At 38.6% G+C, this 21581-nt stretch overlaps 1 protein-coding gene across 1 annotated transcript in view; it reads right to left on the bottom strand.

Moving 5' to 3' along the window:
* The window catches only part of THSD7B (thrombospondin type 1 domain containing 7B), a 776886-nt gene that overhangs the window by 646006 nt on the left and 109299 nt on the right, over window positions 1-21581 (bottom strand). The gene's annotated exons all lie outside the window — the stretch shown is intronic.

Here is a 21581-nt window from a genome sequence, read left to right as displayed (position 1 = left end):
CATTTCCTCCAGCTACAAAGAGCCAGTTCACATTCCAGCACTGCCGTCACACATGGCATGCTCCTGATGATTTACTGACAGAACCAATAGCTCCATCTGAGCAGTCTGGTCCTTGGGCCTTATATCTTATTTTAACTTGACTATCTTCCCAGAGGAATTAAATACTAAACTACTAAGAAAGAGTCCACATGAAGGAAGGAAATGTGCTGCACAAAATGCAATTGTTGGCCACCAGGCTAGCTCAAGTTCCTTACCCCCCTCTAATTTTAGATTAAGGTGGATTAAAAAGGTATTTTCTCTCAGGTCTTTTCTCCATGCTTCCAGGCTCTGTTCTGCATTGTAGAAACTACATTTCCCAGATTCGCTTCCTGATGGAGGCTCACCCACAGTGCAGTACTAGCACAGACTGGATGGGCAGAAAGCAGGAGGAACCTTGGCAGCTACTGAATTTTCTCCAGTGACTAGATTAGTGAGAGCCATTCCCTTTGCAGTTCCAGTCCCTGAATGGCAGCCCCCAGCCTGGCATTGATTCCCCCCAAATGAACTCTGAGAATACCCACCTCCCACCCATTGTCCTCCAAATCTAGGGGTGGCAGCGTTGTCCAGTAGTTGCTAATTTCTGAGATGGTTCACCATCCCCTGTTTAGCTTCTCAGCTTTTTCATCCAGTACCATGTTAAATTTCCTCTGTTGAAATATTGAAAATGGTTTCTTTTCTATTGATAAGAGCATATGTGATACAGCCAATATATGTGGGCTTTTTTGCTATTCATTTGTTTATATTCTCTAAACCAGGAATAGGCAAACTATGGCCCCTGGGCTCTTATCTGTTGTTGTAAATAAAGTTTTATTGGAACACAGCCATGCTCACCCATTTAAGTACTAGCTATAATTGGTTTTATGCTGCAACAGCAGAGTGTGCAGTTGCAAACCCAAAAAGGAAACCTTTAAGAACCACAAAGTCTAAAATATTTACTAGCTGTCCTTTTGCAGAATATGTTTGCTGACTCCTGCAATAAATAAAGCAAGGTTCTCCATCTAGAGGCTTAGGTGAGCTATGTGATTGTTATGGTCTGGACCAGCACTGTCAAACAGAAATATTATAAGCCACAATATAATTTTAAATTTTCTAGTAGCCAGATTAAAAAAAAGGAACAGGTTGAAATTAATTTTGTAAATATATTTTATTTAAGCCAATGTATCCTATAATTCTTTTAACATGTCACTGATATTAAAAAAAAAACCTGTTGAGATATTTTACATTTTTAGTATTAAGTCTTCAAAATCCACTGTGTACTTTAATACCTAGAGCACATTTTATTTTGGGTGCTAAATTTTCATTACAAATACTTGATTTTTATGTAGATTTCATAAAATTTACAGTTGAAAAAGTACATCCCCACTACATACCTCTCAGAATGAAAGGAAAAAATAGTGGCAACACTAAATGCTGGCAAAGATGCAGATAAACTGGCTCACTCATAAGCTCTGTTAGAAATGAAAACTGATATAGCCACACTGAAAATAAGTTACCAGTTTCTTATAAAACTAAACATGTAACTACCACAAGACTTTCACCCCTAGGCATTTACCCTAGTTAAATAAAAACCTTTTGTTTACACAAAATGCTGTACACCAATGGTTATTGCACCTTTTTTCATAATAGCCCCAAGCTGGAAAAACTACAGTTGTCCCTCAGCAGATCAATGGTTATAAAAACTGTGCTACATTCACACTGTAGGACATTACTTAGCAACAAAAAGAAGTAAACATGCAACCTTGCGGATAAACCTTAAATAAATAATGAAAAAAGCCCAGACTCAAAAAGATGCCTACTATATGATTCCATTTATATAGCATTCTTAGAATGACAAAATTATAGAAATGGAGAACAGATTAGTGGTTGCCTGGGTCAGGGATGAGGGTAATTGCCTGTGCAGCACTGTGGGTGTGATTGTAAAAATATAAAAGGGCACAGTGAGGAATCTTGTAGCCATGAAAATGTTATGAATCTATATTAATGTCAAAACCCTAGTTGTGATCTTGTGCTATCATTTTGCAAAAGGTTATCATTGGAGAAACTGGGTAATGGATACACAGAATCTCTATACTGTTTCTTACAACTGCATTTAAATTTACAAAATAAAAAATTAATTTTAATAAAAGTAGATTCATACAACCAAGTTTTGCCAATAACTGAAAGTGTTCTAATAACTGAATGAAATATCAGTTTTTAATTTTTAAAAATTAGTCAAATTTTAAAAAGAACATATAGCCCTGGCTGGTGTGGCTCAGTGGATTGGGTGCTAGCCTGTGAACCAAAGGGTGATGGGTTTGATTCCCAGTCAGGGCATATGCATGGGTTGCAGGTCAGGTCCCCAGTTGGGGGCATGCAACAGGCAACCACACATTGATGTTTCTCTCCCTCTTTGTCTCCCCTCCTTCTCCTGTCTCTAGAAATAAATACATGAAATCTTTAAAAAAATAAGGACTTCCAGCCAAGATGGAGGCAAAGGTAGACACAGTGCCTCCTCATACAGCCAAAAGAAGGACAACAACAAATTTAAAAACAAAAAACAATCAGAACTGACAGAAAATTGAACTGTATGGAGGTCCAACAACCAAGGAGTTAAAGATGACACACTCATCCAGACCAGTAGGAGGGGCGGAGATGGGTGTGCAGAGAGAACTCGTGGCGAGGCGACCGCTGGTGGAGCAGTGGTTTCACATTTGCATGCAGATAAACCGGGAGGAACACCTGGGGAGCAAGACAGGGCTTGCAACCCAAGGCTCAAGCTAAGGGAAATAAAGCCTCAAACCACTGATTGAAAACACCTGTGGGGGTTGAGGTGCTGAGAGACTCCCAGCCTCACAGGAGAGTTCATTGGAGAGACCCACAGGGTCCTAGAATGTACACATACCTACCCACACGGGAATCAGCACCAAAAGGGCCCAATTTGCTTCTGGGAAGCCGGAGAAGTGACTGAAAGCTGTCAGAGAGTGGAGCAAGTGCCATTGTTCCCTCTTGGACCCCTTCCCCCACATACAACATCACAATGCAGCAACGTAGGTTACCCCTCCCAGGTGAATACCTAAGGTTCTGCCCCTCACTACATAACAGGCACATCAAAGAAAAAAAAAGTGGCACAAATAAAAAAACAGATCAAAGTTCCAGAAAAAAATACAACTAAGTGACGAACAGATAGCCAACCTACCAGATGCACAGTTCAAAACACTGGTAATCAGGATGCTCACAGAATTAGTTGAATTTGGTCACAAATTAGATGAACAAATAAAGGCTATGCTAAGTGAAATAAAGGAAAATGTACAGGGAACCAACAGTGATGGGAAGGAAACTGGGACTCAAATCAACAGTGTGGACCAGAAGGAAGAAAGTAACATCCAACCAGAAAAGAATAAAGAAACAAGAATTCAAAAAAATGAGGAGAGGCTCAGGAACCTCCAGGACATCTTTAAATGTTCCGACATCCAAATTATAGGGGTACCAGAAGGAGAAGAGGAAGAGCAACAAGTGGAAAAGTTATTTGAACAAATAATAAAGGAGAACTTCCCCAATCTGGTGAAGGAAATAGACTTCCAGGAAGACCAGGAAGCTCAGAGAGTCCCAAAGAAGTTGGACCCAAGAACTACACACCAAATCACGTCATAATTGCATTACCCAAGATTAAAGAGAAGGAGAGAATCCTGAAAGCAGCAAGAGAAAAGGAGACAGTTACCTACAAAGGCATTCCCGTCAGAATGCCAGCTGATTCTCAAAAGAGACCTTGCAGACAAAAGGGGCTGGAAAGAAGTATTCCAAGTCATGAAAGGCAAGGACCTACATCCAAGATTGCTCTATCCAGCAAAGCTGTCATTTAGAATGGAAGGGCAGATAAAGTGTTTCTCAGATAAGGTCAAGTTAAAGGAGTTCATCGTCACCAAGCCCTTATTATATGAAATGTTAAAGGGATTTATTTAAGAAAAAGAAGATCAAAAACTATGAACAGTAAAATGACAACAAACTCACAGTTATTAACAACCACACCTAAAACAAAAACAAAAGCAAACTAAGCAAATAACTAGAACAGGACCAGAACCACATAAATGGAGATCACATGGAGGGTTATCAACAGGAGAGTGGGAAGGGGACGGGGGGAAGGTATAGAGAATAAGTAGCATAGATGGTAAGTAGAAAATAGATGGGGCTGGGGGTAAGAGTAGTATAGGAAATGTAGAAGCCTAAGAACTTACATGTATGATCCATGGACATGAACTAAAGGAGGGGAATGTGGGTTGGAGGGAGTGTTCAGGGTGGAGGGGAGTGAAAGGGAGAAAATAGGACAATTGTAATAGCCTAATCTATAAAATATATTAAAAAAATAAAAAGAACATATATGTATAACCCATAAACATGGACAATGGTGTGAGGATTGCCTGAGGGAGTGGTGGGGGACTGGCTGAAGGGGGGCAAAAGGGGAAAAACTGGGACAACTGTAATAGCATAAACAACAAAATATAATAAAAAACAAAACAAATTCAAATAAAAATTAATCAAATTTTTAAAAGGTTAAATATGTAATCCTTAGTCATCCTTGTCACATTTCAAGTGTTCAATATCCACATTTAGCTAATGACTAACACATTCACAGAGTGATCCTAGCCCCTGTTTTTGGGCTAGAATGGCTAAAATATAGCCAAATTTGAAGCATTAGATTAAAAAAAAACGACCATACAATACTACATACTTCATACAAGGAAATACACATATTACTCTGAAAAGTCTGTAGTTCCAAAAAAGGTAGCAAAATCTTCATGGTATTAAAAACTAGCCAATAGTGACAAACTGCTTCTAGAGATGCATTGTTCTTTAGACAGTACCTCAGCCAGCTAACAAGGTGCTGTCTCCAAGATAAGATGTACATTTCCTCCTTAAACTCCCTTATTTAAAAAGAAGATGAATAAAATATATAAAAGTTAATTGTTTTAGATTACAGCTTTTCCCACCAACCCCTATATCTTCATGAACAATGGCATTTAGTATGATGAGTGGTGATGGCAATATTCACAACAGAGAAGTTGACGTTCTGCTCAGAAGGCTCCTCTCTTTGACAAGTTGATAAATGAAATTGGAAAATGAAATGAAACTGTGGCTCTTCCAGGCACCAGTTGCCCACTGTGCAGAAGGGCCATGGAAGACAGGTGGGAATAGTGTCTGTTAATGGAACACTGGAGAGCAGTGTGCCGGGTCCAACAGTTCAGTTCCCTGTGGAGACCAATGTGATTAGGTTCCCCATGAAATAACAGCTAGGGACAGGGGTGGCTGGCACAGCTTAACTTCCAGTACTACTTACACGTGTGTTCCCATTGGTGGGGACTTGGGTAAAGTATGCTCTTTTTCAATGGACAGCAACCGGATCACGTGGGGAGAAAATAAGCAGTAACAATTTTCTAAAGGAATTGCTGTGGGTTAGCATTTCTGGAAAAGAGTCAATGGCCAGCCCCTCAGTCCAGCACTGAAGGCCCTCCACCAAGTGGGCCTTTGTGTCTAGTGGCTTCGTGTGTATCCACCCTTTGCTCACACTGGTCTACTTGCTTCTTTCAGAACAGCGCCTGGATTAGTCTGTAACTTTGCTTAGGCCATACCCTCCGCCTACAGTGACACCTGTCCCATCTCCTTTAAATAGGGTTTTCTTCCTTCTTTCAAGTCCAGGTAAAACCTCATCCCCTCGAAATCCAGCCCAGTTATAAATGACCTTGACTTCTGCAGGATTCCCAGAACTATTAATAATAACACCTGCCATTCACTGGGTGACTGTATGTCCCCATGTCAATGGCTGACATTTTCATGTTCTCCAACTTTATCCTCACAAACATATTGAACATAAATTACTATCCCCACTTTACAGACAATTGATAATGAGAACTATTAAGTCTCTAGCCTAAGCTCACATAGCAGGTAACAATCAGAACCAGTCTCTAAAACCTGTGCTTTTATCCATATACAATCCCATTAACTTAGGACACAGTCATTTAATCAAACCACATTTACAGAGCATCTGGTAGATGTCAAGGACTGAGCTAAACTCTAAGGATACAATAAATAATTGATTAAAAGCATTCACAAAACAATCAGGTAAGTACACTTGATAAGACATGCATGAAGAATTATAAGGCATCACAGAAATATGACATGGTGGGTTTGCAAGATGTATGAAAGTTCACCAGGTGGAAAGTCCACCAGCTGGTTAAAGACACAACATGGGGATGGGAGGATTCAGGATGATATATTCCAGACAGAGGAAATGCATGTGCAAAGGCAAAGAATTATAAAAGTCCACAGGGTTGAAAATAGTTCAGCAGCATGGCAAAAACATGGTCAAGGACAGCTTGTAAGGGCTTGCTTTATCACATGTAGGAGTTGGAGGTTATTCTCTGGGTAACTGAAAGCCACAAAAAGGTTTTAAGCATAAGATGATCATATCACATAGGCACCTCTTTCATTGATTTACCAAGTGTATACTGAGTACCAAACATTTTTTTCCAATTGGAGACATAAATGAGTTGTCAATTGAATGGAGGAGAGAATCAAATAGACCGACAAGTACAGGAAGACGGAGTAGCTCCTGAACAGAGGGATGTGTAGAGTGATATGGAGCACAAAGGATGGGTCACTGGTTGGAATCTCAGGATGTGGCAAATGTCAGAAACAGTTCCCTACAGGAGATGTCACACAGTGGGTGGCTGGAGAATGGACTGGAAGGCATTAGAAGGGGAATGAATTGAGGGAATTAAAACTGTAGTGCAAACATATTTTGGAATTATTTCATAGAATTCGTAAAATATTTAGTGATTTACTGGGATGGATGTGGAGATAAGGAAGAAGAGAAGGAAGAACAGGGGCTGTGACTAAAATCTTTAGCCCATTGTGTTTATGAGATGGCAAGGTTTGGGGAAGAGAAAAATCAGTATGTTTGCAGAGAAAACAGTCCGCAATCAGTTCTGTACACAATACGAAGAAACTGCTGGTAATTCACAAACAGGACGTAAAAGAAAAAAATATTAGAAATGGGATAATAGAAAGCCAGAGAATAGTATCATTTTTTAAATTTTTTAATCCTCATCAAGTATATGTTTTTATTGGTTTTAGAGAGAAAGGAAGGGGGAGAGAGAGAAATATCAATGTGAGAAACATCAATCTGTTGCCTCCCCTACTCTCTCCATCTAGGGATCAAACCCACAACCTAGGCATGTTTCCTGACTGGAAATTGAACTCTCAGCCTTTTGGTGCACTAGACAATGCTCCAACCAACTAAGCCACCCAAAAAGAGATGCTGTTTTTTAATATACTTATACATTACTTGTCAATATTAGTAAATATTGAGCCATATGTTACTTATCAACATAGTACGTTTGAGCTTACTAAAATATTAAATCCTATTTTGTCTGTTTACTTTTCTTTTTTTTTGCCTCCATAGGTGTCTTCCACAATGCAAACTGAATTTCCTGCAAATATGGAATCTGCACTTATAAAAATACACAGTAAAGTTTTTAAGACACTATATTTTATTTGATGACAGCATCACTCTGAAAGCATAATGTCTGCTTGTAAACCTTTGTGTTTTCCCCTATTTTTCAATGTTTATAGTACAGCTATGCAAGTTTTCAGAGTTTAAGTTTTTTGTACTTCTGTGCTCTGTGGGGTTTCTTTTGTTTCACCTGCTATTATTTTTTGAAATATTATTGCTGTCCAATAAATTATTGTTTTAAAATCTTAAAAATTGTCTTATGCCTGCATGGAAATACAAAAAGAAGCAAGTATATCTTCTTATCTTATTTTACAATATCTTCCAATTTTAAAATTTTTCTAAAGTTTAAAATTTTATCTATGTGTTTCTTTTAACATTTTAATCTGAAATAAAGTAAAATTTATTTACAGTGAATGTTCCTTATATTTAAGGACAAATGGTTTGTATTTAAAAGAGTGAGAACTGAACATTCACTTTCTCAGCTCACAGCAACATTAATCTACATCTAAAGATGCTGAAAAAATAAGAGATGAATTCTTGACTGCAGAAAGTGAAGAATCTACTCCAAAGAAAGTTAAAATGCAAACAAGACAAAAATTATCTTTCCCTCAGCCTCATAGATATTAATTTCTCTTACCACATATTATACAATAGAACCTTTGGAAATATATTTACAATGGTTCAAGTTAAGGCACAGTATTAATTGTGAACCCAAATGCTCAGCATTTAAAGAAAAAAAACCTGGATATTCCTTTTTGATGAGACCTTCAAAAGTTAAAAATAATTTTTTGCAACTTTCAAACTAGAAATAAAAAAGCCACAAAAACATCCTATTGGGTAAGACATCACACTGCATTAACTGGAGAAAGGCCCACAGTACCTGGGACTACTGGAAGCTGTACAGTTGGCAGAGCACAAGGGATGTCCTGACAACCAAGAATTTGAGAATCAAGAATCTCAAACTTTGATTAATACAGAGGCTGATAGGAAACACCAGTGATTTCCAATGTAACAGCTTTACATCAACTCTTAAATATACTCTAATTAGTAAAGGAAACCATAGACAATGAATTAAGAGAAACAAGGAAAATAATGTCTCACCAAACAGAGAATATTAACAAGGAGACAGAAACTAGAAAAAGGAACCTATACTTCAGCTGACCCCCACTTGACTGTATGTTTCACACATTAACATTTGCCATTCCTGACCCTATATTGTCCCTCTGACATCGAGCAGATGATATTAGGCCCCAAGGATGACTTGAAGGCCAAGTCATCAAACCTATACTTCCATGTCCTACCTCCTTTCTACATCACACAAACCAGATGTTCACCCACGCTGTCCAGTCTCCTCCCCTTTCCCCCTCCTCCTGACTACAGGTGACAGTCCTTTGCCTCCTGTTCTCTCAAAGGTACATATCTCTCTTCCAATTTCTTCCCCAAATTCATTCTATCCCTACTAATAATTAAGTTATGCTGAGAGAGAGAGAGAGAGAGAGAGAGATCACAGAATCACTTCTTTGAGCTCCAGTTTCACCTCAAGTTAATACTCCACTTTATTTTTGTTTTTGTTCTGCTTAAGAATAGTGGATACATGCTAAAAGTTTCTCATCCATAATGCTAACGTGCATAAAGCTGTAAAAATCAAAATTAAAAATAATTTAGTAACTTATTTGAGGGAAAAACCTGATCTTCTAATTTGGTAGTAAGCTCTGATGAAAACTGATACTTGAAGTAAGTGGTCTTATATTTTGCTGAGGAAATAACATCATGATTACAGTGTATGGAGAGGCTATGGAACAAAGTGTGTGAGTACAGTATTTTGTATTTAAAACAACTGTATTTTTAAAAGCATCTGGCCCCAAGTACTTTGGGTAAAAGATTGTAAACCTACACTATCTTTCTATCAATCTCAATATTTAGGAGCAATCATAAAGTATTTACACTATATTTTTGATTAATGCAAAGGCTGATATGAAACACCAGTGGTTTCTGACTTAAGTTTGCCTACAGGACTGTGGTCTAATTCATGCTACAAAACTACATTAAGGTACATTAACATGTCTAGACAGTCTTCATTTGACATTTAATATTCTCAGAGAGTGTATTCTGATCTAAGTATAGAGAATTGTCTTACTTATTTCATAATAAACCTTCATAATTCCCCTGAGAATCAAACACCAGATATAAAGTGAAAATAACTATGGCCTCTCTCGATGCCAGGAGCCTTGCAGAGCAGTTTTCACAGAAAGGTGTGTGCAAGGGGTGTGGGTTTCACACTCAGATGTCAATGTTTGCTCAGTTTACCACATCCATGCACTGTCATTCCTACCCCAGGCCACAAACTGAAGCTTTCTAAAAGATGTCATTGGAGAGAGATGGTGACAGTTGACATTTATCAAAACTATCTCCTGGAGTCTACTGGATGCTCTATTCCTGTATATCCTGAAACTCTCATATTTATTATTATTCCTTTACTTTAGAAAATAAAACTACATTTTTATTAGTAGTAGCTTAGGAAAACTTTCAGGGGGTCTCCTTTTATCTAATTATTCATCCAACAACCCCCCATCAGCCTTTGAAAGGTAACCAATAGTGGAGGTCAGACTGCTGGCTCTGCAGGCAGGCTGGCTGGGCTGGAATGCTCTTCTGTGACTTCCTGTTATGGCCAAACCTCTTGGAGCCTCTGTTCCCTCATATTTGAGATCATTAAAAAGGGTTCTTGTGAGAATCCCATGTAAAGCATTTAGCACAGTGTCTGACACATAGTTAGCATTCAACAAATGGCAGTAGCAGGATATGAACATTCATGCTCTTTTATTATACAAATTTAATTGTTTTGTTTTGCCATTCATTGCTGCACTAGATGAAAGAAATACAAATATGTCCATGCCTCTTTATCTCCTGGAGGTTTTGATGATTAAAACCCTCCCTGCTCTCAAGAAATGTGGAGCTAATTTTTGTGCAGCACTAGTTCAAATTCTAAAATTTATAGGACATCAAAGCCTACTTTTAAAAGAAAAAGAGAGTGATGGTGTTTAGGGAAGAGATAAAGAAATTTAGAGAAGCGAAAGGCAAAGAGGAATTTCCTGAGATTATAAAAGGACTCTTTAAAATAGGAATAATGGTACAGGAATAATTCTGAAATAATAAGGACTTAGCTCCTGTAACACTGACTGCATCCTTCAAGGAACTGAATATGGTATGTCACGGAAGAATAAAAATCATGTGGAATTTTATATCAGATATGGCATGTCATAGGAGGTGGGTTTAGAAAGCCTTGAGGTATCCATCCTCACCAATGGTTTCTGTCCCATCCATGGCACCAAAACACCAGGAACCTGAAGAGACGAGGGATGTCTCAACAGTAAACTCTGTAGACACATAAGTGATTAGTAGAAAAGCGCCAATATTTTGACTCAACCACAGGGAGGGAGGAGTCCCCAGGTCTAACCAAGTAGAATTTCCCAAACATCCATCAGGGTAATTCAATGTAAAACATTAATTATGCTGATTCATAACAATAAATGAAGACCACATTACTTAGATACCTGGTGCTTATCAAGAGACTGACATTCTCTACTTCAGCTATCACTAGTATAACTCTGTACTCCTATCGGTGATAGACTAGACTCTGGGTATACAACAGTCAATGCCCCCTGAAACTTTATACTTTAATGAGGGAGATATATATATATACACACATACATACACATATACATATACACACATACATACATATATACATTCATACTTTTAAATCAATTTTAAGACAAGGTAGTGTTATGATGCAGGAAGTATAAAATAAAAGTAGATTTAAGGGAACAGAACCAAGCCTCAGGGTCAAGGAAGTCCTCCATGAGGATACGTGAGGAGATGCGAAGAGGAGTTAGGTGGGAGAACAGGATCTTCAAAGCTTCAGGGACATGAAGAGAGACCATGAGGTAGTAAAGGAAATAAAAGATGTCTAGTTGGACTGGAGAACAGAAAGCAAGGGAAGGATGGCTTAAGTGAAGTTTGAGGAGACAGAGGACTGATCATGCAGAACCAACTACTCTGAATGACTCTGATGAATGATTAGGGCAGTTCACAGTTGAGTCAGGGCAGCCCTTGTAGTCATAAATGTGAAGACCAGGTAAAGCCTCTAAGAGTGCAGAAGAGGAAGAGGCCAATGCTGAGTAGCCTGATGGGGAGCTCCAAAAGGGGGACCAGAGAAGCTTGGAGCAAAGCATGAAAGAACTAGGTGTGGTGTCAATGCCCGTGTACTTCTGTGATGTGAGTGTACAACATCGTTAAATTAGTGAAGACATTAAATGGAAATTAATTAAGGAATATAATCCACCTCTTCCTTACTGGATATAGGATATTGTTACTGACTAAATGTTTGTGTGCCTTCAAATTCATAAGCTGAGGCCATAACCCTCAATGTAATGGTTTTAACAAGTGGGGCCTTTGGGAGGTAATTAGAGTTAAATGATGTCATAGAGTGCAATCTTGTGATGGGATCAGTCCTCTTAGACAAAGAAACAAAACTGTGCTCTCAGTCTCTCCCTCTCTCTCCGATCACACCTACCACCTCCCATCCCCTGACCGTGTGAGAGTATAGCCAGAAGGCACCAACTTCTAGCCAAGAAAAGGGCCCTCACCAATACCTGAACAAACCTGCTGGCACCCTGATCTCAGACTTACCAGCCTCAAGAACTATGAGAAAGAAATACCTGTTGTTTAAGCCACCCAGACTCTGGGTATTTTTTATAGCAGCCTGAGCTGCATAAGGCATTTACATTTTTATGGACTAAATAAAAGTGCTCCAGGGCTTAGAATACTTGAAAACTCTAAGCCGAGGGGATGCCTTTAAGCAAGCTGGTATGGCTTAAGTAGTTGTGGGAAAGCAGCAGGGAGAACTGTTGATCCTGTCCTGCAGGTGAGGAAATATGTCTTAAGCAGTGGCCCCCGCTGCATGTGTGTTCAGCAGCACAAGGAAAGAGACAAACTCACACAAGTGATAGAAACCATGGCAAGCAAATAATTGCACAGACATCAGAAGACTGAGCACAGGGCTGGAGTATTTGGTGTGGACATGTCCTAGCTGCACTTCTCTGGATGAGTTATAGGTTTCTTTGAACTTCACTTTTCTCACTAAGAAAACAGGACATAATTTCTATCAAGGCTCTGTTGCTGGAAGAAACACAGTCAACCGGTACAAGCAAACGAAGTTGACTGTTTTAAGGATGAAGATGATGACATGGAACCTGATTATAGGATGAATAGTCAGATCTCCAGGGAAGGGAAGTAGAAACTAGAATTCATGTGGAAAACTCTAACTCTCACAGTGGCTATGATTCCCTACCTCTGCTCTATGTTTCCTCATATCCTCTGCTTTCCCTACATGAGTGTGATGGACTGTGCTTCTTCAGGATGACCAGGTAACACTTAGTTATCAGCAGACACTAATTCCTTTCTCTGAATCTTTATACCTAATTTCTAGGAGAGCACCTGGGTGGCCCACCTCTGCCCTAGAGGCATCAAGTCACATACAGGAGCCTGGTCCTTAAGGCCCTCCTTGAGGGAGGTGGGGAGTGGGGCTGGGAGGAGTCTTAAGGAGTGCACTATGGAAAGACTTTAACCCTCAGTGTAGTGGGCATAATTTCCCAAAAATTGTCTACAGGAAACTCTCATATAAGGTTGTGCTTAGGATTCATTGAATTGCTATGAGTAGAATAGCTAGCAGATAAAATAATCAATTTGGTATTACCTAGCCCCTTACTGTACCCTCACAAAGAACTTAGTAAATATTAATTTCATGCAGGGTTATCATAACTGACTAAAATGAATTATTTGAATGGATATAGCATTTGATCTGTGAATTCTTCACCATGCTGGCATTTTTTTAGGTAAGTGTATACCCTAGGAAGTTAATATCAAGTTATTATATTTAGAAATAATACAATTCACTTTATAATTTAAAACAATGTATTTATAGAAGTATGAGATATGCCCATGTTCCAGAAATCCCTATACAGCCTGTTAAATGTGCAAATGAAAGCAGCAGAAGGATGACTGTCAAGTATAACTTAAGTGGAGTAAACACTGGCAGACTGGAGATGCCCCCATGCGATGTTAGAAAGCTATAGTTGTCATCCATTTATCAAATGTCATTAAAAGGACCTTGAATTTGGTTCTTCAATGTTCAGTCATTACTGAATGCCATATACATACTGAATAAATGGATATATTCTGAATAACAAGCTGTATTCAGGCAGAGAAAAATTGAATGTTCAGGCTCTTCTTCTGTTGAGACCTATTAACCTTCCCTTCCATAGTGAAGCAAAACCATCAACTGCTAGAGAGACACCTGTTTGACTTACCTGAATGGATATCCCTTTCCATACATCCACCTTTAAAGGACCAAAATGATCAAGTCCACAGTGGTCTTAATTTTATGTAATCATCTTTTGCACAAAGAGCTAATACTTAGGTGAGCCTTGTTGCTGAATTGTAAGACCATTGTTTAAACCACTCTGACCCTCCACCTCTAGACCAACCTAGATTGATATCTTTCAGGAAAAAGTAATTCTATAAACTCAGTTCCACCAGTTAGCAGTTACTGAAGCTCCACAGTGCTTGTAACACTTGAATTATACACTGAGTTTACTTAAAAAATGAGTTTCCAAAATGATTGGTTATTATGAAAACTATACCATCTGTTTTATCTAGTACTTCTGTTGGTTAAGGATGGGGTTGTTGGGGAAATTTTGTGAATAAGATTGTTTATGCTCAAATCAACCCATTACTTAATGAGTGTCCTTTTTACAAGTATTTATTGTTTTAATCCTCACCTGAGGACATGCTCATGAGACAGGGGAAGGGAGGGAGGAAGAGGGGGGCAGAAACATTGACTTGAGAGAAAAACATCAGTCAGTTGCCTCTCATACACATCACAACTGGGGATCAAACCTGCAACCCTTCAGTTTACAGACACTTTTACCAACTGAGCCACATTGGCCAGGGCTCCAAGTATTTTTTAGATGCTCTATGAATTGCAAAGGTGATCAAGATATGGTCTCTTCTTTTAAAGAATGTATAATGCAGTTGACATAAATAGATATAAATGTTTCAATCAAAAATAGTGGTCTCAGTAATGGATGAAAATGGCAATGATCAAACAGAAAAGACTTGGAATATGCATTCTAAAGTAGAAAAGGTAGAACAGGCTAGAGTGCATAGCAGAAGCTTTAAGCAGTAGGTGAAGTTGTTGCTGGGACTTAAATGATGGGTGGGGTTGAAGGAAGGAGCTCAAGGTGCTACACCAGCAAACACAAGTGGGGAAGCAAGGACATTTGTAGGAAACACTATGTGCAATAGTTGGAAAAACAGAGAAGTCAGCAGTTTTCAGCTGAGACCCACTTTAACCCTCAATTTCACTTTTTTTCATTTAAACTTTACTTTTCAATTGCAGTTTACATTTAGTATTATCTTCTATTATAGTTTCAGATATACAGCATAGTGGATGTACAATAATATACTTTACAAAGTGGTCCCCTCTCCGACATTTCAAGTACCCACCTGACACCATATAGTTACTTCAATATTATTGACTGTATTTCCTATGCTGCACTTTATATCCCCATGGCTATTTTGTAACTGCGAATTAATCCCTTCACCTTTTTCACTTACTCTTCCAATCCCCCTCCCCTTTGTCAATCACCAGTCTATTCTCTATCTATGAATCTGTTTCTATTTTGTTTTTTAGATTACACATATAAATAAAATCATATGATATTTGACTTTGTGTGATTTATTTCACTTAGCATAATACCCACTAGGTCCATCCATGCTGTCACAGATGGTAAGATTTCATTCTTTTTATGGCTGAGTAATTGTCCATTAAATATATGTACCACAACATTCTTATACACTCATCTATTGATAGGCACTTGGGTTACTTCTAAAACATGGCTATTATAAATAACACTGCATTCAACATAGGGATGTGTTTATTCTTTCAAATTAGCATTTTGTGTTTCTTTGGATACATACCTAGAAGTGGAAATACTGAATAATGAAGCAATTCTATTTTAATTTCCTGAGGTATCGCCATACTGTTTTCCACAGTGCCTGCATCAGCCTGCATTCCCACCAACAGTACATGAGGGTTCACTTTTCTCCACATCCTCACAACTTATTATTTGTTAATTTATTGATGACGGCCATTCTGACAGGTGTGAGGTGATATTTCATCTTGGTTTTAATTTTCATTTCTCTGATTCAGGGATCATTTTCAGTTGTTGTAGCTAAAAAGGGAATGCTACTGGCATCTATCTATAAGGTACAGGTCAGGCATGCTGCTGAATATCCTAGGATGTACAGAACAGTCCCCTGAAATAAAAATGACCAAAACAAAATGTCAAAAGTGCCAAGGCTGAGAAACCCTGCTATAAGAAGAACTTAAAAGGGATTTGAAGTAGCCCACTAAAGATGGTTCAATATTTGCAAATCAGTAAATGTAATGCATCACATAAACAAAAGCAGAGACAAAAATCACATCATCATATCAATAGGTGCAGAAAAAGCCTTTGATAAGGTGCAGCACCCATTTATGATAAAAACACTCAGCAAAGTGGGAATAGAGGAAGCAATTCTCAACATAATAAAGACCATATATGAGAGACCTACAGCCAACATCATACTGAATGAGCAAAAACTAAAATCTTTTCCACTAAGATCAGGAACAAGACAAGGTTGTCCACTTTCACCACTTCTATTCAATATAGTATTGGAAGTTTTAGCCACAGCAATCAGACAAGAAAAGGAAATAAAAGGCATCCAAATCAGAAAGGAGGAAACAAAATTGTCATTGTTTGCAGAAGACATGATAGTGTACATAGAAAATCCTATAGACTCCACCATAAAACTGCTCAACCTAATAAATGAATTTGGCAAAACAGTGGGGTACAAAGTCAATATCCAGAAATCAAAGTCATTTTTGTATGCCAACAATGAAACAACAGAAGCAGAAATCAAGGAAAAAAATCCAATTTGATATAGCAAAAAGAAAAATAAAATACGTAGGAATAAACCTAACCAAGGAGGTAAAAGACCTGTACTCAGAAAACTACATAACACTAAAAAAAGAAATCAAGGAAGACACAAACAAATGGAAACATATACCGTGTTCATGGATCAGAAGAATTAACATCATCAAAATGTCCATACTACCCAAAGCAATTTACAGATTCAATGCAATACCTATTAAAGTACCAATGGCATATTTCACAGACATAGAACAAACATTTCAAAAATTTATATGGAACCATAAAAGACCCTGAATAGCTGACGCAATTTTGAGAAAGAAAAGCAAAGTTGTAAGGATCACAATACCTGATACCAAACTATATTACAAGGCCACTGTAATCAAAACAGCCTGGTACTGGCATAAAAACAGGCACATGGGCCAGTGGAACAGAACAGAGAGCCTAGAAATAAACCAAAGTCTCCATGGTCAATTAATATTCAACAAAAGGGGCAGAAACATAAAATGGAGTAAAAATAGCCTCTTCAACAAATGATGTTGGGAGAACTGGACAGCTGTGTGCAAAAATAATGAAACTTGATCACCAACTTACACCTTATACAAAAATAAATTCAAGGTGGATAAAAGATTTAAATATAAGCCATGGCACTATTAAAGTCCTGGGAGGAACATAGGCAGGAAAATCTCAGATATTTCAAGCAGGAGTATTTTTACTGATATGTCCCCCAGGGCAAGGGACATAAAGGAAAGAACAAACAAATGGGATCTCATCAAAATAAAAAGCTTCTGCACAGCTAAAGAAAACAGTATCAAAATAAAAAGAGAACAAACTGTATGAGAAAACATATTTGCCAATGATACCTCAGACAAGGGTTTAATCTCCAAAATATACAAAGAACTTACATGACTCTGAGAAGACAAGCAACCTAATTAAAAAATGGGCAAAAGACTTAGACAGACACTTCTCCAAGGAGGACATACAGAGGATCCAGAGACACATGAAAAGATGTTCAATATTGCTAGCTATCAAAGAGATGCAAATTAAAACCACAATGAGATACCACTTCACACCAGTCAGAATGGCCATCATAAACAAAGCAACAAACAACAAGTGTTGGAGAAGTTGTGGAGAAAGGGGGACCCTAGTGCACTGTTGGTGGGATTGCAGACTGGTACAACCACTATGGAAAACAGTATGGAATTTTCTCAGAAAACTAAAAATGGATCTGCCTTTTGACCCAGCACTTCCACTGCTAGGATTATATCCTAAGAACCCTGAAACACCAATACAAAAGAACCTATGCACTCCAGTGTTCATAGCAGCACAATTTACAATAGCCAAGTGTTGGAAGCAACCTAGGTGCCCATCAGTAAATGAATGGATCAGAAAACTGGTACATTTACACAATGGAATTCTATGCAGCAGAAAGAAAGAAGGAGCTCCTACCCTTTGCCACAGCATGGATGGAACTGGAAAGAATTATGCTAAGCGAAATAAGCCAGGCAGTGAAAGACAAATACCATATGTTCTCACCTTTAACAGGAACCTAAACAACAAAATAAACAAACAAGCAAAATATAAACAAAGACACTGGTATAGAGAACAGGCTGACTGTTCAGGGGGGAGAGGGGAGGGAATTTCAGGGGAATTTCAGGGAAAAAGGGGAAGGATTTACAGGAACAAGTATAAAGGACACATGGACAAAAACTAGGGGAAGTGTAAATGGGAGGGAGCTGGGAAGGGCTGGGTGGGTGGGCTGGGTTAGGAGTAAAGCATAGAAAACTGCACTTGAACAATAATTAAAATAAAATGTAAAAAAATAAAAATAGATTACTTTTTTTAAAAAAAAGATGTTTCTTTACACTAACAGAGAAAAAAAGGGGGCAGTTACTTAGGAAACAACTTTAGAGGTAAACCTCATTACAGAGGTCCTCACATGCAGACTGGCTACATTAAGGTCACAGGTTTGATTCACTGCATAGTCAAAATCCCCATCTTATAGTGATAAGATGTACCACAAGCCCCATTTCTTACTATTGGTCTCAAGGAGAGCCAAGTCAAAGAATGTAAATATTTCAACATCACCATGAGGAAGACGAATCAAAGTACAAGTTCTACTAATGAATCAATAAAAGCATCACCTTGGTGATAAGGTTAATCTTGATAATGATAAAAACTATTATATTATTTCCTGAGAAGACTTTTTTTGCACTCCCAATAAAATAGCCCTCTCCATTTACACTCACCTCACTATATATTTTTTCATAGCATGCACCCATCTACAATTACCAGAAATTAGGAAGATGGGTAGCTAGATGATAGATAGATAGATAGATAGATAATTAATGGAGGATTCAATTCTTATTGACTGCTTAGTCTACTAGCTTGCAAGCTCCATGAAGACAGGCATTTAAATCTATTCTCTGCTGTCTATATTTCTGGATCTAACAAGTGTTCCAACTGGGTTTTATAAAGTAGGTGCTCACTAAATATCTATTGAATGAATAAATGACAATTACTAACATTTGTATAGTGTATGCTATTACAAAGCACTTTCATTCCTTTATTCAAGGAATAACATGTATTGGCACTGTGACTGAGAAAGATCTGAGCCTATCCCTTACATATTTTATAGGCCAGCAAGAGTGGCAAACTATGGAAAATGCAATTATTAACAAGTGTGATGAGTGTTCCAATACAGAATGTTGAGAGTCAGCTGGAAGAGCAGAGCAGAGACCCATAACAGTGGCAGGGAGGTAGATATAATTGTTCTTTTAATTTCATCAGTGAGAACACAGTGGGTCAGAGAACTTAGCAGAATTGCCCTATGTCATGTAGTTAAAAGGTGAAAATAAATTCTTGTAAATATATGCTAACTTCTTAGATAAGAAGACTAACAAAGTGTTACTATTTTGAAGTACATACATAACTGAAGTAGGAGCCCTATCTTCATTCTGCTGACACCTAGTTTCTTCCACCTCTGCTGATGTGAGGGTGTTCGTGAGTGGCTCTGTATCTGACTGCAATGTACTGTGTGACTCCTCAAATCAAAATGAGCTGAAGATGTCTACACAGTGAGATGATCTGCTATTAGCAGTTTTTCAGCATTACACAGTTGCAAGTCCTCAAGCAGAGGCATGGGGAGGATGGGAGGGCCATGTGGAGGAGGTGGGTAGAGAAGAGAAAGCCACCTGATTTTCTTCAGAGTTACATAAGAACCTTGGGTTTGGGATATCAGAGCTATTTTACCACCTTGACATGACTAAAGGACACTCAAAATCAGTCAAAGAGAGAACAGATTGTTGAATTCACTGTTAAAGATGTTATGTTTTATGCAGCATTGATAAATGCACTTTAGTCAGAAAATATTTACTAAATGTCAATGATGTGCCAAACTTTGAGCTGGTCTTCATCTGGAGACTGGGGATGGAGTGAGGACCTGGAACCTAGAGGAAAGAGGGTAGATGAGGTGCTAAACAACTTACAATGCACAAAATAGCCCCCACAACATAGAATTATCTGCTTCAAAGTGTAAGTAGTGCCAACTTTGAGAAATCCCAGAGTAGACCTAAACATCTGTTGGGTATTGCCCTGCCTTGTTTCAGAAGCTGTAACATCCCCCACCCTCCATGACTAAGGCTGAGAGAGAGACCTTGGGATCATAAGCCACCCGCGAGACAAAGCTTATCTCCCTGGCAGGAGCTCCTCTTCTGCTCCTTTTACTTCATCCATAACTGGCCCCCAATGCTTGGTCAGTTAGCCAATGATAGGTAAGATTCCCCAAAGTGGGGAGCAATCTAAGCCAGGCACAATCACGTGGGAGGCCCCCAAGGAAGGACTTGGGGGGCTACAGCAAAAGGGGGTGATGGACCCTCGCCCCTCGGCTTTGACAAAGCCTGAGTCCTCATTCTGTCTGTGAGAAGTCTCCTAATCTCTTGGGCTGCCTTACTTCTCCTGTGTGACTTAAGCCTGAAACAATGACAGAGGGCGGTGCAGCCCTGTCCTGGAAAGGGCGGGTTCCCCGGGCAATCAGCCCTAAGAAAGAATATGTAAAATCCTGTGAAGCCTGCTTTGTTTAGAATGCTCTCAATTAAATGATAAGGGTCCAAGCAAGAAGTGAGTTTGTTCCTCAAAGGTTTCATTGCTCTTTAGCTGTCAGACCCTGACTCAGAATCAGCCCTCAGAGTTCTTTGTTATCTATTGTTTGATCCTTACTGCCTGAGATGATAAATGAGCTTTACCTGTATTCTTGTGCAAATGAACGCAATAAAAGCCCAGTGAGGAAAAGGCTCTTGGCCCTTATCCTTTGAGAGATTGGCCACCTTTCCTCCCCAAGCAGATCTAGTCTTGGTAGACTTATTCTCATCTGTGGAGGCCAGAGCAGGGGCTGGGGGAGGCGCTGCGGGTGGACTCCCCTGACAAATATCAAAAGAAAGAACCTCTGCTTTCAAGGACTCAAGGTATGCACATAACGACAGCCCAACATGATCAGCCCCATAGCAGAAAATATGAAATGCCATAGGAGCACAGGAATGCAGTACCTATGTCCCCACTCTTGAGAGAGAGTCACAGAGGAAAGCATGATTCTCCACCCTTGTTCTCTCATTATCAGTGTCATTCACATGTCATAATTAATCTTGGTTTTCGATGCTGGTGACAGATATCACTTAAAGACTTAAGGAATTTACTCCCAATGATTTTTAACTTACTCTGTTCCTTTCTTCAGGAGAACAAAAATAAACCCACAGAACATTTTAGGTATAGAGACTGTCAGAAGCAATTTTTAGGTCAATTTAAAGGACAGACCAAGCTAAGGTTTCAAATACCATATTACACTGTACTTTGTACATGGATTTGGAACAAAGGACTTAATTCAAAAATTAAAAAAAATGAAATTAGACCATTTTAAGATTACTTAATCTCCACTGCTTAACAACAGGTACAATTTAGAAACTATCACTAGTTCCTTCATAAACAATGATATTTTTATTACGACTCTCCTCATTTATGGGAAACAAAAT

This window comes from Phyllostomus hastatus, unplaced genomic scaffold, assembly GCF_019186645.2.
Source record: "Phyllostomus hastatus isolate PE091 unplaced genomic scaffold, TTU_PhHast_1.1 phas_scaffold_60, whole genome shotgun sequence".
Classification (NCBI taxonomy): Eukaryota; Metazoa; Chordata; class Mammalia; order Chiroptera; family Phyllostomidae; genus Phyllostomus; species Phyllostomus hastatus.
This window is presented reverse-complemented; position numbering and strand designations above follow the sequence as displayed.